The sequence below is a fragment of the Symphalangus syndactylus genome, chromosome 16 (assembly GCF_028878055.3).
Source record: "Symphalangus syndactylus isolate Jambi chromosome 16, NHGRI_mSymSyn1-v2.1_pri, whole genome shotgun sequence".
NCBI classification, from domain to species: domain Eukaryota; kingdom Metazoa; phylum Chordata; class Mammalia; order Primates; family Hylobatidae; genus Symphalangus; species Symphalangus syndactylus.
Window position 1 is genome coordinate 93,743,015 of NC_072438.2, and position 12,474 is coordinate 93,755,488.

At 37.2% G+C, this 12,474-nt stretch overlaps 1 long non-coding RNA gene across 1 annotated transcript in view; it reads right to left on the reverse strand.

Moving 5' to 3' along the window:
• Nucleotides 1–6,452: 6,452 nt before the first annotated feature.
• The window catches only part of LOC129464690 (uncharacterized), a 41,682-nt gene continuing 35,660 nt past the window's right edge, over nucleotides 6,453–12,474 (reverse strand). The window contains exons 2-3 of the long non-coding RNA XR_008651669.1: nucleotides 6,928–7,086; nucleotides 6,453–6,843 (exon numbers count right to left, since the gene is read on the reverse strand). This is a non-coding gene — a long non-coding RNA (uncharacterized lncRNA). The remainder of the gene's footprint in view (nucleotides 6,844–6,927; nucleotides 7,087–12,474) is intronic.

The following is a 12,474-nucleotide window of genomic DNA, read 5'->3' on the forward strand; positions in this document are numbered from 1 at the left end:
CTCCTGGTTTTGGCATAATCATGAATTTCTAAAATTTTATTTTTTAAGTGTTTATTTGCATATAAAAGTCATTTTAGTTTTGTATGTTGACTTTGTTCCCTGTAACCTTGCAAATATAACTTATTAGTTCTGCTATTTTTATGTAATTTTTTAAGGATATTCTGTGTGACACATTCATGTCTCCAAATAAGAATAATCCTGTTTCCTCATTTCTATTCTGTATTTTAAAAATTTATTTCCCTTGCCTCATTTCAATGGTTGAGATCTCCAGTATAAGTCTTAACAGAACTGGTGAGAGCAGAAATACTTGATTTTGTCTTAAACTGAGAGAGGAAGTTTTTATTCTTTCAAATTCTGTATTAGGTTAGATTAGGTTATAGATGGCTTTTAAAAAAAAAAAAACTAATCCTAGTCTTCTGATTTTTAAAAAATATAATGAATACGTTTTGAATTCTCACAAATTATTATTTGCTTCTGTTGAAATAATCATAGAGTTTTTCTATATTGTCTGCGTGTGGAAAATTTAAATGATTGTGGTTTGAATGATAAACCAACTTTGCATTCCTATGAATAACCTCACTTGACCTTTAAGTATTAGTCTTTCTATATATTTCTGCATTTGTTTTGCTAAACAGTAAGATTTTGTAAAGGATTTTGCATAAATGTTCTTGAGAGTCGTAGCTACACTTACTTGTACTATCTCTGGTTTTGGTAATGAATGGGGCCATGCTGGCCTTATAAAAGGATTTGCAAAATGTTTTGTCCTCTTACTTAAAAAATATTGCAGGCCGGGCGCGGTGGCTCATGCCTGTAATCCCAGCATTTTGGGAGGCCGAGGTGGGCGGATCACGAGGTCAGGAGATCGAGACCATCCTGGCTAACATTGTGAAACCCCGTCTCTACTAAAAAAATACAAAAAGTTAGCCAGGCGTGGTGGTGGGCGCCTGTAGTCCCAGCTACTCTACTCAGGAGGCTGAGGCAGGAGAATGGCCTGAACCCAGGAGGCGGAGCCTGCAGTGAGCCGAGATCGTGCCACTGCATTCCAGCCTGGGTGACAGAGCAAGATGCCGTCTCAAAAAAAAAAAAAATTGCATAAGATTGGTATTACTTTTGTGTTAAATATTTGACGGAATTCACCAGTGAATCCAACTGGGACTTAGATTTTCATAAAAAAATTTTTAATTAAAAATTTAATTTTTGGGTACATAAAGGTTATTTGAATATTTTCCTTTTTGTTTCAATTTTGTTTTCATCTTTTGAGAAATTTATATACTTAAATTTAAGTTGATTTTTTGACAAATTTATTCATAATATATTTCATTATTCTAATTTCTTATTTTTAAATTTTTTTTATTATACTTTAAGTTCTAGGATACATTTGCAGAACGTGCAGGTTTGTTACATAGGTATACACATGCCATGGTGGTTTGCTGCACCCATCAACCCGTCATCTATATTAGGTATTTCTCCTAATGCTATCCCTTCCCTACCCACTGACAGGCCCCAGTGTGTGATGATCCCCTCCCTTTGTCCATGCGTTCTCATTGTTCAACTCCCACTTATGAGTGAGAACATGCAGTGTTGGGTTTTCAGTTCCTGTGTAAGTTTGCTCAGAATGAGTAATAAGAGTTTTTAAATTTTACTGATGTATTCTAAGATCAAGCTTTTGCTTTTATTGATTTTCTATACTGTTGCTTTATTTTCTAGTTTGTTGTTTCAACCCTTATTATTTCCTTACTTATACTTATTTTGGTCAAACTTGGTCTTTCCTTCTTTTCCTAGCTTTTTAGATAGAAGCTTAAGTCATTGATTATGATCCATTTACATTTAATGTAATTTATGATATTCTTGGGCATATGATTAACATTTTATTGTTTATTTTCTATATGTGCCATATAGTCATATTTTCTTTTTTCCTCTCTTCCTGACTTCTTTAAGATTAAATGATTAGTTTTAATGTTATATTTTAATATTCTCCACTTTTAGATTATTTGTTAAATTTGTTTTATTTATTCTTAATAATTGCTCTAGGCTTTCCAATTCACATATTTAGCTTACCACAGGCTACTTCTAAATTATATTATAGAGCCCCAGGTAAAGAATGAGAATCATACAAATTTTACTTTCATTTTTCCCTTCCAAACTATATGCTAATGTTTTCATATGTTTTATTTCTATATATGTCATAAACTTCAAAGCACACTCCTATTATTTTTGCTTTAAACAAGTAGTTCTAAAAGTGCAGTCTGGGGTCTCCTGGGGTTCACAAGATCTTTTCAGGGTATCCATGAGGTGGAAACTATTTTCATAATCGTAAGACACTGCTTATACTTTCATTCTCATTCTCTCAAAGGCTACATGACATACAATATTGCAACAGACCAAATGCAAAAGCACATATTATGTGCTTTAGCTGCTCCTTATTAAGTCTGGAATTAAAGAGATTGGCAAAATATTTTTTAAATGCCATTCTCCTCACTAATTATTTTTCTCTCTTGAAAAATATAGTTACTTTTCTTAAAAAGATATTATTTTTGTTAATATAAAATAGGGTTATTATTACTAGTTTTAAACAAATAAATATTTTCATTAATAGATATTATTAATAAATATGTCAGTTTTAATTTCTAATACAGAAAATATTAGTAGATATAAACCACATCAACAAATTATCTGGGATCCTCAATAATTATCACAACTACAAAGGCATGATGAGACAAAAGTGTGTGAGAAATTCTTCTTTAAACTGTTAATTATATTTTAAATAGAAGTCTAAAATACTTGTCTTATTTACATAGATATTTATCATTTCCAAGTCTGCACATTCCTTTATGTATATACAAATTTTAACATACTATAATTTTCCTTCAACCTGAAGAAATTTCTCTATTATATCTTGTAGAGAAAGTTGGCTAAAAAAGATTGCATCTGATTTTGTTTGAACTAAATATATCTTTGTTTTGCCTTCATAATATAAATTTAGCTAGATTTAACATTCTAGGTCATTCCCCCACCCCCCTACCCTGCCTGCCCATCACTTTGTAACATTCATTATATTATCCTTCCCTGCCCTCTTCCAGCTACGGAGAATTATTATTTGAGAAGGTCAAAGTAAATTTTATGTTAAGAAAAGAAGGTAGTTGGAATGAGAGGATGGATATTAACTTCACATTTAATACAACATGTGCATCTGCCCTTTTTACCAAGTCATGGTCTATAGGCATAAGCTAGGATATGTGAAGTCGAGTTGTATTATTAAGTTTATAATCTTCACATAACCTCAAATCTATAAAACCTTTGTTCAACAGTCCAAAGAAATTTAGATGAATTAAAACTCTTACTATAGTCAATGGTACTGTGTGGTTTGAGGAAGAATCAGTTGGGTAACCTTTCTATTTTTTTCCTGATATTTATTCTGCTAAAGTGACATAAAAAAAAACTTTATTAGAAAATGAAAATTCTTTATAGAATGTCACATTATTATTAAATTGTTTACTTGGCATTTAGACACAGGTGTTTTCTTAGAAATTTTAAAGGGGATTGAGCTTTGCTCCTTTGATGCCGACAACTTTGACTCTATTTTGGCAATAGATGCAAACCCCAGAGCTTCCAGAAGACAAAAATGCAAAGAACAAGGTAAAGAACCTACCTTTTACCATCAAATACCAAACCAAAATTATAAGAAAAATGTAGTAAAATCCAAACTTTAAAAATATATGAATGTTTAACAGAGTGTGTGCTATGTATAGAAGCTCAAGGCTGCCCCCTTCAGAGAAATCAATGCCTTGAAAGAAAGGTGGAAAATCAGCTTGAAGAGAAAAACAACATTCTAATAGATCTCAGATGCATTTCAGCTCTATGTTGTAGGATTTCCTATTTATAACTATTCTATTGGTGTTGATATTTCTAGGAAGGCTGCGGCATAAACCAATGCACGGTTACTCCCTGTGCCCTTAGCGAAGGGCAGATGTGATTTGCTGAGAGCACACACATCCAAGCCCTAAAAGCTTCTCACCAGCCAAGCACCCTACACTCTTCTCAATCACTTGCCTTCACTCCAAATGCCTCCTCCCTGCCTCTATCCAAATTTCACTCAGCATTTAGTACCCCTTTAATTGGCAGAAACTTCATGAAACTTCCCCATAGAATGCTGATGGTATTAGTGCTCTTTTTCTCAGCAGTGCAAAATAATGTTGTTTTATTTACTTTAAGACTATGTTGATTGGCTATTTACTTGTCTGTACCCCTCCTGGGCTGTGCAAAGGGGTTACTGGCATGCGGTACAGATAGAGCATGGGGTTTACTGGGGACGAGCTTAGGATCAGAGAAGTAGGAGGCACACACACCCTTGAACTCTCAGTACCCAACATCATAGTCTTAATACCTACGGCCAACAAGCTGGTATACAGCGCCTTCATGTCTCTGATGCTCTGCATATGTGTATGGCTTGGGGCATGGAGCACTTGTGTAACTAGTACCAATGGATGCTCTCTGGTTTAAAAGTGGCTTTGTCAGGAAGAATTAGCAGTGGCTGGTATCAGCCTGTTCTATTGAATTAACTCTGACCTGCTGAGCCACTTATCTGATGAACTCCTAGAAGAATAAAGAATCTAAACCTTCACAGCCAGCTAGATTTGTGCCCTTGGGAAAAAAAAAAGACCTTGGACTTGTTTATTTTTATAGCCCTAGGTTTAGCACATAGGCATGCAATAAATACTCTTTATGAACTGAGTGAGTATCCACACCCAAAATATAATTTACACTCTATTACTGTGGACAGGAGGACCCTGCATGCAAAACAATACATTGACTAATGCTTGAGGTCTATAAAAATTCACCATCATTTGCATCAGAATATTCCACCAGATTCCCCTCTGGGTTTCTCAAGACTCATTGTTTGAACTACAACCCAACAGGTGAGTGGTATCAGGCTGTCCACTAACATAGTGAGACTCCACAATCTGCTATCCTTGGGTTGAGAACCTTTTTCAGTACTTTAGCCTTCCATGAGCCCCTGGCATCCCCTCATTTGTTCATTTGGCCTCACTGTTTTGCACACTACTGCCTCCAACTTACCAGCCTCAGAGATTGCCATTTCATGACATTTATGCTGTACTTATTCTTGAAAGCATTCCTGTGAATAACCAAAGCATAAGACTTTTTCCTTCAATTTTACCATGTGCATCTAGAATGCAAGTAAACACCATGGAGTCTGTTAACAAGAAATATGCAGTTTCAGCTATCAGACAAGTTATAGGCCCTGCTTTTTGACTCTGGCAGGTCAAAGTATTTTCAAATCTTCAGCAGAAGAAAGAGAACAAATGCAGAACATGTTTGTTGCTGTCACAGCAGTTATTCTAAAGTTTGGGTGCTGTTTGGTTTTGTATCACCCTATTTTGGAAAGCATGAACCAAGAGCAAAGATATAAGCAATTGCATTTTGAAAGGACAGGAACACTGGGGAGAGTATAGTGACAACTTCAAATTCGAATTAGTCTAGGATCGCATCAGACAGAGCCGTGCCTATATTCTTCGGCTATACAACTAGGGACACTTTTTCTTGCAGTCTGAGGTTCAGAAAATACCTGATTGATGTTTAACTGGGAATAATTTCTCATGCCTTTGTCTTAGTTTACTCACGGCTTCTGTGTTTTTTGCAGTCTCAGATGGAAGTTCCTGTTACGAGCTAAATTTCTTCATTAGTAATATATCTTCATTAGCAAGCAGCTATGGTAAATGAACCTTGCTATCTTAATTTTTAATGTAATTTTGTGCCTATGATCTCAGCTAAATGCCATCTACTTAGTTCACTGCCACATGTATAAGCTAATAGCCAAATCTCAGGTATGAAATGTTAAACCCAATAAAATAAAACCTCAGTGAGGGAAATTGACTTTCTGTGAAGCTTCTCATACAGGTTCTGTGGGTGTTGATGCCCAAATCACTGACCACTAGATTGCAAAACTACATCCTGCTGCTTTTTTTATGGCTGTCACGATAGACAAAATCCCTAGAAAATAAACCTGTTATTCTCAGTCTTAGAATCATAAAACTCTGAAACACATTGAAATCTGTAAATCACATTGGCCAAATCCCAGAAATTGCCAAATAAAGTCATAAACATGTTTTATAGCTGTAACACAAGAAAAATAATCTCTTTTTGGTAACTCAAACACATTACTGTATTAGGATCATCATTATCACATATTAGACTAAGTTACTCGCAGCAAGCCACCAGACATTTTCAAAATACCCCACGGCAGTTTCAGAAGTTGAGTGACAGTGTAACAGTCAGAAAAAAAACTGGTGGTGCTTCAGCAACAAACAATTCTAAAATCTCAGTGGTTTTAAACAATTCACGTTTGTTTCCAGGTTATACAGTGAAGTCTGGCAAAGATACTGTGCCTGTAATAATCAATGCACTGCCAAGCTGAAATAATCAAAAGGGTCAGGTTTCTATTTTAAAGAGTTTATTTAATCAAAAAGCTAGGAATAGCCATTCTGGGATGCACCACTAAGAGAAACTGGGATAGTGCTTAGAAGTTAAAAGCCAAATTCTTGCTAATAGGAATAAGACAAAGAAATATAACAGGATTACAACATTTTTTATACAAGGCTGGGCTTATGAGTTACAATAAATTAATTATTCATAGTTTGTTTTCTTTTCTCTGTGGCTTGTTTTCTTTTCTTTATACCTGGTTTTCATTTTCTTTCCAATATAAAAGAGTGTATTTAACATTCCATCTTAAGTCCTTGTGATAACCATGAAGGCTATGTGAAAAAGATAAGAGGATTGGAGAGGCAGAGAAAGGTGGCAGAACAGAAGGCTCCACTGATCATTCCTCTGGCAAGGAAAACAATTTAACAAATATTTACACAAGGAAAGCACCTTCATAAGAACTAAAAATCAGGTGAGTACTCATAGTACCTGGTTTTAACTTCATATTGCTGAAAGAGGCACCGAAGAGGTAGGAAAAGCTGTCTTGAATCACCTCTAACACACCCTGGCAGTGTGGTGTGGAGAGCATCTCTGGGCACTGGCAGAGGGAGGGCACAGCAATTTTGAGGCATTGAACTCAATGCTGTCCTGTTAAATCAGGAAGGTAAACCAGATGAAACTCAGCTGATGCCCACCTATGGAGGGAGCATATAAACCAGCCCTAGTCAAAGAGAATCACCAATTCCAGCAGTGAATTTAAGTTCCTGAAAGCCTCACCACAGTGGGCTAAAGTGCCCTGGGGCCCTAATAAACTTGAAAGGCAGTCTAGCCACAAGGACTGCAAGTATTACATGAGTCCTAGTGCTGAGCTGGGCACAGAAACAACAGCTTGGGCGCGTGTGAGCTACTGAGACACTAGCCAGGGCAGCTAAAGAGGTATGGCATCACCACTTTCCTAACCCCAAGCTGCACAGTTCATGGGCTCTGAAAGAGACCCTTTTCTTGCACTTGAAGAGTGGAGAGAGGAGAAGAAAGAGGACTCTGTCTTGAATCTTGGATACCAGCTCAGCCACAGTAGGATAGGGCACCATTCAGAGTTGTGAGGTCCTCTTTCCAGGCCCTAGCTCCTGGACAACATTTCTACACATGCCCTTGGCCAGAAAAGAACCTGCTGCTTTGAAGGGAAGGAGCTTGTCCTGGCCAGATTCATCACTTGCTGATGGAAGAGCCCTTGACCTCTGAATAACCAGTAGCAATAGCCAGGTATTATGTTGAGGGCCTTGGATGAAGCTCTGAGACTTGCTGGTATCAGTTGACACTCAGCACATTCCTAGCTGTGGTGGATATAAGGTGAGATTCCTTCTGTTTGAGAAAAGCAGACAGAAAAATAAAGGGGACTTTGTCCTGCACCTTAGATACCAGCTCAGCCACAGGGGAGCAGAGCACCACCTGGGCTCTTGGGGTCCCCTATACAAGAACTTGTCTCTTGGACAGCATTTCTGGGGCAGAGGAGAGCCCACTTCCCTGAAGGGTGAATCCAAGGCCAGGGAGCATTCACAAGTTGACTCAAGAGCTCTTGGGCCTTAAGGAGAACATTAGTGATAGTCTGGCAGTACTCCTTGTAGAACTGTGGTGGCGGTGGCCACGGGATGGGGCGCCTCTGCCTCTGGACAGGGGAGGGAAGAGTGGGAATGATTGTGTCTTGTGGTTTAAATGCCAACTCAGCCTGCAGTACAGTAGAACACCAGGTAGACTTCTAAGGTTTTTGACTCTAGTCCCAGGCTCCCGAATTTACCTCTGGACCTGCCTGGGGACTGGGTAACTTGCTGCCAAGAAGGCAAGGACACAGGCCTGACTGGCTTTACCACTTGTAGAGTCTGAGGGCCTTGAGTGAGCATAGGCAGTATCCAGGGAGTGGTCACAGCAGGCCCTGGGCAAGACCCAGTGCTGTGCTGGCTTCAGGACTCACCCAGCACAGTCATAGTGGTGGTGGCCACAGGGCTGCTTGTGTCACTTAACACCCAGCTTCAGGCAGCTCTGAACAGAAAGAGAGACTGTTTCTTTGGGAGAAAGTAACAAAAGGGAACAAGAGTCTCTGCACAGTAATGCAGAGAATTCTCTCGGATCTTATGCAGGACCGTGAAGGTGGTACCTATATGAGTCTGCAAGAACCCCAATATTACTGGGCATGGAGGGCCTCCTAAAGTGACACAGCTTAAATCACAAACCCAAGTCCTTTTAATAATAAAGATCAGAGCAGGAATTAATAAAATTGAAATAAAAAAATACAAAAGATCAACAAAAAAGTTGATTTTTTAAAAAAGTTTAACAAAATTGACAAATCCTTAGCCAGAGTAACTAAGAATAAAAGAGAGAAGACCCAAATAAATAAAATCAGAAATGAAAAAGGAGACATTACAACTGAGACTGCAGAAATTCAAAGGACCATTGGAGGCTGCTATGAGCAACTATGTGCCAATGAGTTGGAAAATCTAGAATAAATGGAGAAATTCCTAGACATATACAACCTACTAGGATTTAACCAGAAATAAATCCAAAACCTGAACAGATCAATAAAAAGTAATGAGATTGAAGCCTTAATAAAAAAAAATCTCCCAATAAAGAATCCTAGGAGCTGATGGCTTCACTTCTGCATTCTACCAAACATTTAAAGAAGAACTAATACCAACCCTACCCAAACCATTCCAAAAAATTGAGGAGGAAGCAATACCTCCAAACTCGTTCTATGAGGCCATATTACTTTGATACCAAAACCAGACAAAGACACATCAAAAAAGAAAGCTACAGGCCAATATCTCTGATGAATATTGATGCAAAAATTCTCAACAAAATACCAGCAAACTGCAATCAATACATTAGAAAGATCATTAATCTCAACCAAGGGGGATATATCCTTGGGATGGAAGGTTGGCTTAACATATGCAAATCAATCAGTGTGAAACATAATATCAACAGAATGAAGAATAAAAACCAGATGATCATTTCAATTGGTGCTGTAAAGTATTTGATAAAATTTAACATCCCTTCATAACAAAAACCCTAAATAATGTGTATAGGAGAAACATTCCTCAACACAATAAGTGCCAAATATGACAGAATCACAGCCAGTAACGTACTGAATGGGGAAAGACTGGAGCCTTTCCTCTAAGATCTGGAAAATGACAAGAATACCCACTTTCACTACTGTTATTCAACATAGTACTGGAAGTCCTAGCTAGAGCAATCACACAAGAGAAAGAAATAAAGGGCATCCCAACTGGAAAGGAAGAAATCAAATTATCCTTGCTTGCAGATTATGTGATCCTATACTATATTTGGAGAAACCTAAAGACTTCACACACACACACACACACACACACACCACAAACTTTTAGAACTAATGAACAAATTCAGTTATGTTGCAGGATAAAAAATCAACATATAAAAAATCAGTAGCATTTCCATATGCCCAATGGTGAACAATCTGCAAAAGAAATCAACACTGATCCCATTTACATTAGCCACATATAAAATTAAATACCTAAGAATTAACTTCAAGAAATGAAAAATCTCTACAGTGAAAACTATAAAACACTGATGAAAGAAATTGAAGAGGACACCAAAAAAATGGAAAGATACTCCATGTTCATGGGTTGGAAGAATCCATATTTATAAAATATCCATATTACCCACAGCAACCTACAGATTCAATGCAATCCATATTGAAATACCAGTGAAATGCTTCACAGAAATAGAAAAAAAACAATTCTAAAATTTATATAGAACCACAGAAGACTAGAACAGCCAAAGCTACCCTAAGCAAAAAAAAAAAAAAGGAGGAATCACATTACCTGACTTCAAATTATACTACAGAGCTATAGTAACCAAAATGGCATGGTACTGGCAGAAAAACAGGCATATAGACCACTAGAACAGAATAGAGAACCCAGAAACAAATCTACGCACCTATAGTGAACTCATTTTTGACAAAGGTGCCAAGAACATACACTAGGAAAAAGATAGTCTCTTTAATAAATGATGCTGGGAAAACTGAATATCCATATGCACACACACACACAGAAAACTAGACCCTTATCTCTTGTCATATACAAAAATCAAATCAAAATTAATTAAAGACTTAAATTAAAGTCTGCAGACTATCAAACTACTTTTCCCCAAGAAAACTTTGGGGAAAATCTCCAGGACATTGGCCTGGGCAAAAATTTCCTAAGTAATACCCTACAAGCACAGCAACCAAATCAAAAATATACAAATGAGGCCAGGCGCAGTGGCTCATGCCTGTAATCCCAGCACTTTGGGAGGCCGAGGTGGGCGGATCACGAGGTTGGGAGATCGAGACCATGGTGAAACCCCGTCTCTACTAAAAATACAAAAAAAAATTAGCCGGGCGTGGTGGCGGGCGCCTGTAGTCCCAGCTACTCAGAGAGGCTGAGGCAGGAGAATGGCGTGAACCCGGGAGGCAGAGCTTGCAGTGAGCCAAGATCATGCCATTGCACTCCAGCTTGGGAGACAGAGTGAGACTCCGTCTCAAAAAAAAAAAAAAAAAAAATATATATATATATATACAAATGATATCACATTAAGTTAAAAAGCTTCTGTACAGCAAGGGAAACAATCAACAAAGTGAAGAGACAACCCACAGAATGGGAGAAAATATTTGCAACTTACCTATCTGACCAGGGTAATAACCAGATATATAAGGAGCTCAAACAACTCTATAGGAAAAAATCCAATAATCCGATCAAAAATAGATAAGAGGTCTGAATAGACATTTCTGAAAATAAGGCATAAGACATACAAATGGCAAACATAGGAAAAGATGCTCAAGATCATTGATCATCAAGGAAATGCAAATCAAAACTACAATGAGATATCATCTCACGCCAGTTAAAATGGCTTATAGCCAAAAGCCAGGCAATAACAAATGCCACTAAGGATGTGGAAATTGGGAATTTAAGTTAATACAGTTACTATGGAGAAAAGTTTGGAGGTTCCTCACCAAAAAAATCCAGCTACCATATGATCCAGTAATCCCATTGCTCAGTATATACTCAAAGGAAAGGAAATCAGTATATCAAAGAGATTTCTGTATTTTCATGTTTACCACAGCACTGTTCACAATAGCCAAGAGTTGGAAGCAACCTATGTGTCCATCAACAGATGAATGGATAAAGAAAATGTGGTACATATACACAATGGAATACTATTCAACTATAAGAAAGAACGAGATGCTGTCATTTGCAACAATGTGGATGGAACTGGAGATCATTATGTTAAGTGAAATTAGCCAGACACAGAAAGACAGCCATTGCATGTTCACCTTTATTTGTGGAATCTAAAAATTAAAACAACTGAACTCATGGAGATACAGAGTAGATGAATGGTTACCAGAGGCTGGAAAAGGTAGTGACGGGTGGAGGAGAGGTGGGGATGATTAATGGGTACAAAAATAATAGAAATAATGAATAAAACCTACTATTTGTTGGCACAGTAGGGTGACTATAACCAATAATAACTTAATTGTACATTTTAAAATAACTAAAACAGTGTAATTGGATTGTTTGTAACACAAAGGATAAATGCTTGAGGGGATGGATATCCCATTCTCTATGATGTGATTATTATGCATTGCATGACTATATCAAAACATTTCATGTACCCCATAAATATACATACCTACTATGTACTCACAAAAATTAAAAAGGTAAAAAAATGAATGATAAGAGGGAAGTTAATCTATAATGAAAGTCAACAGGAAGAAGGAAGGATCTTTCCTGGCATCCTTCACCATTTACATCATTTTACAAAATAATGCAGGTAAAAGACTTAATTCAGACAAACAACAGCTTACAGCGGCCTGTCACATGATTTGGGCCTTAAAGTAATTTACATTGCTTTAAGGTTCAAAAAAACTGTAGAGTTCCAATAGCTTAGATTTTGAATTACTCATTTTCACCATCTGGGCTAATGAAAGCAAAAGCTACATCCTGGTAGAAGTTACCACACTTGCTGCAA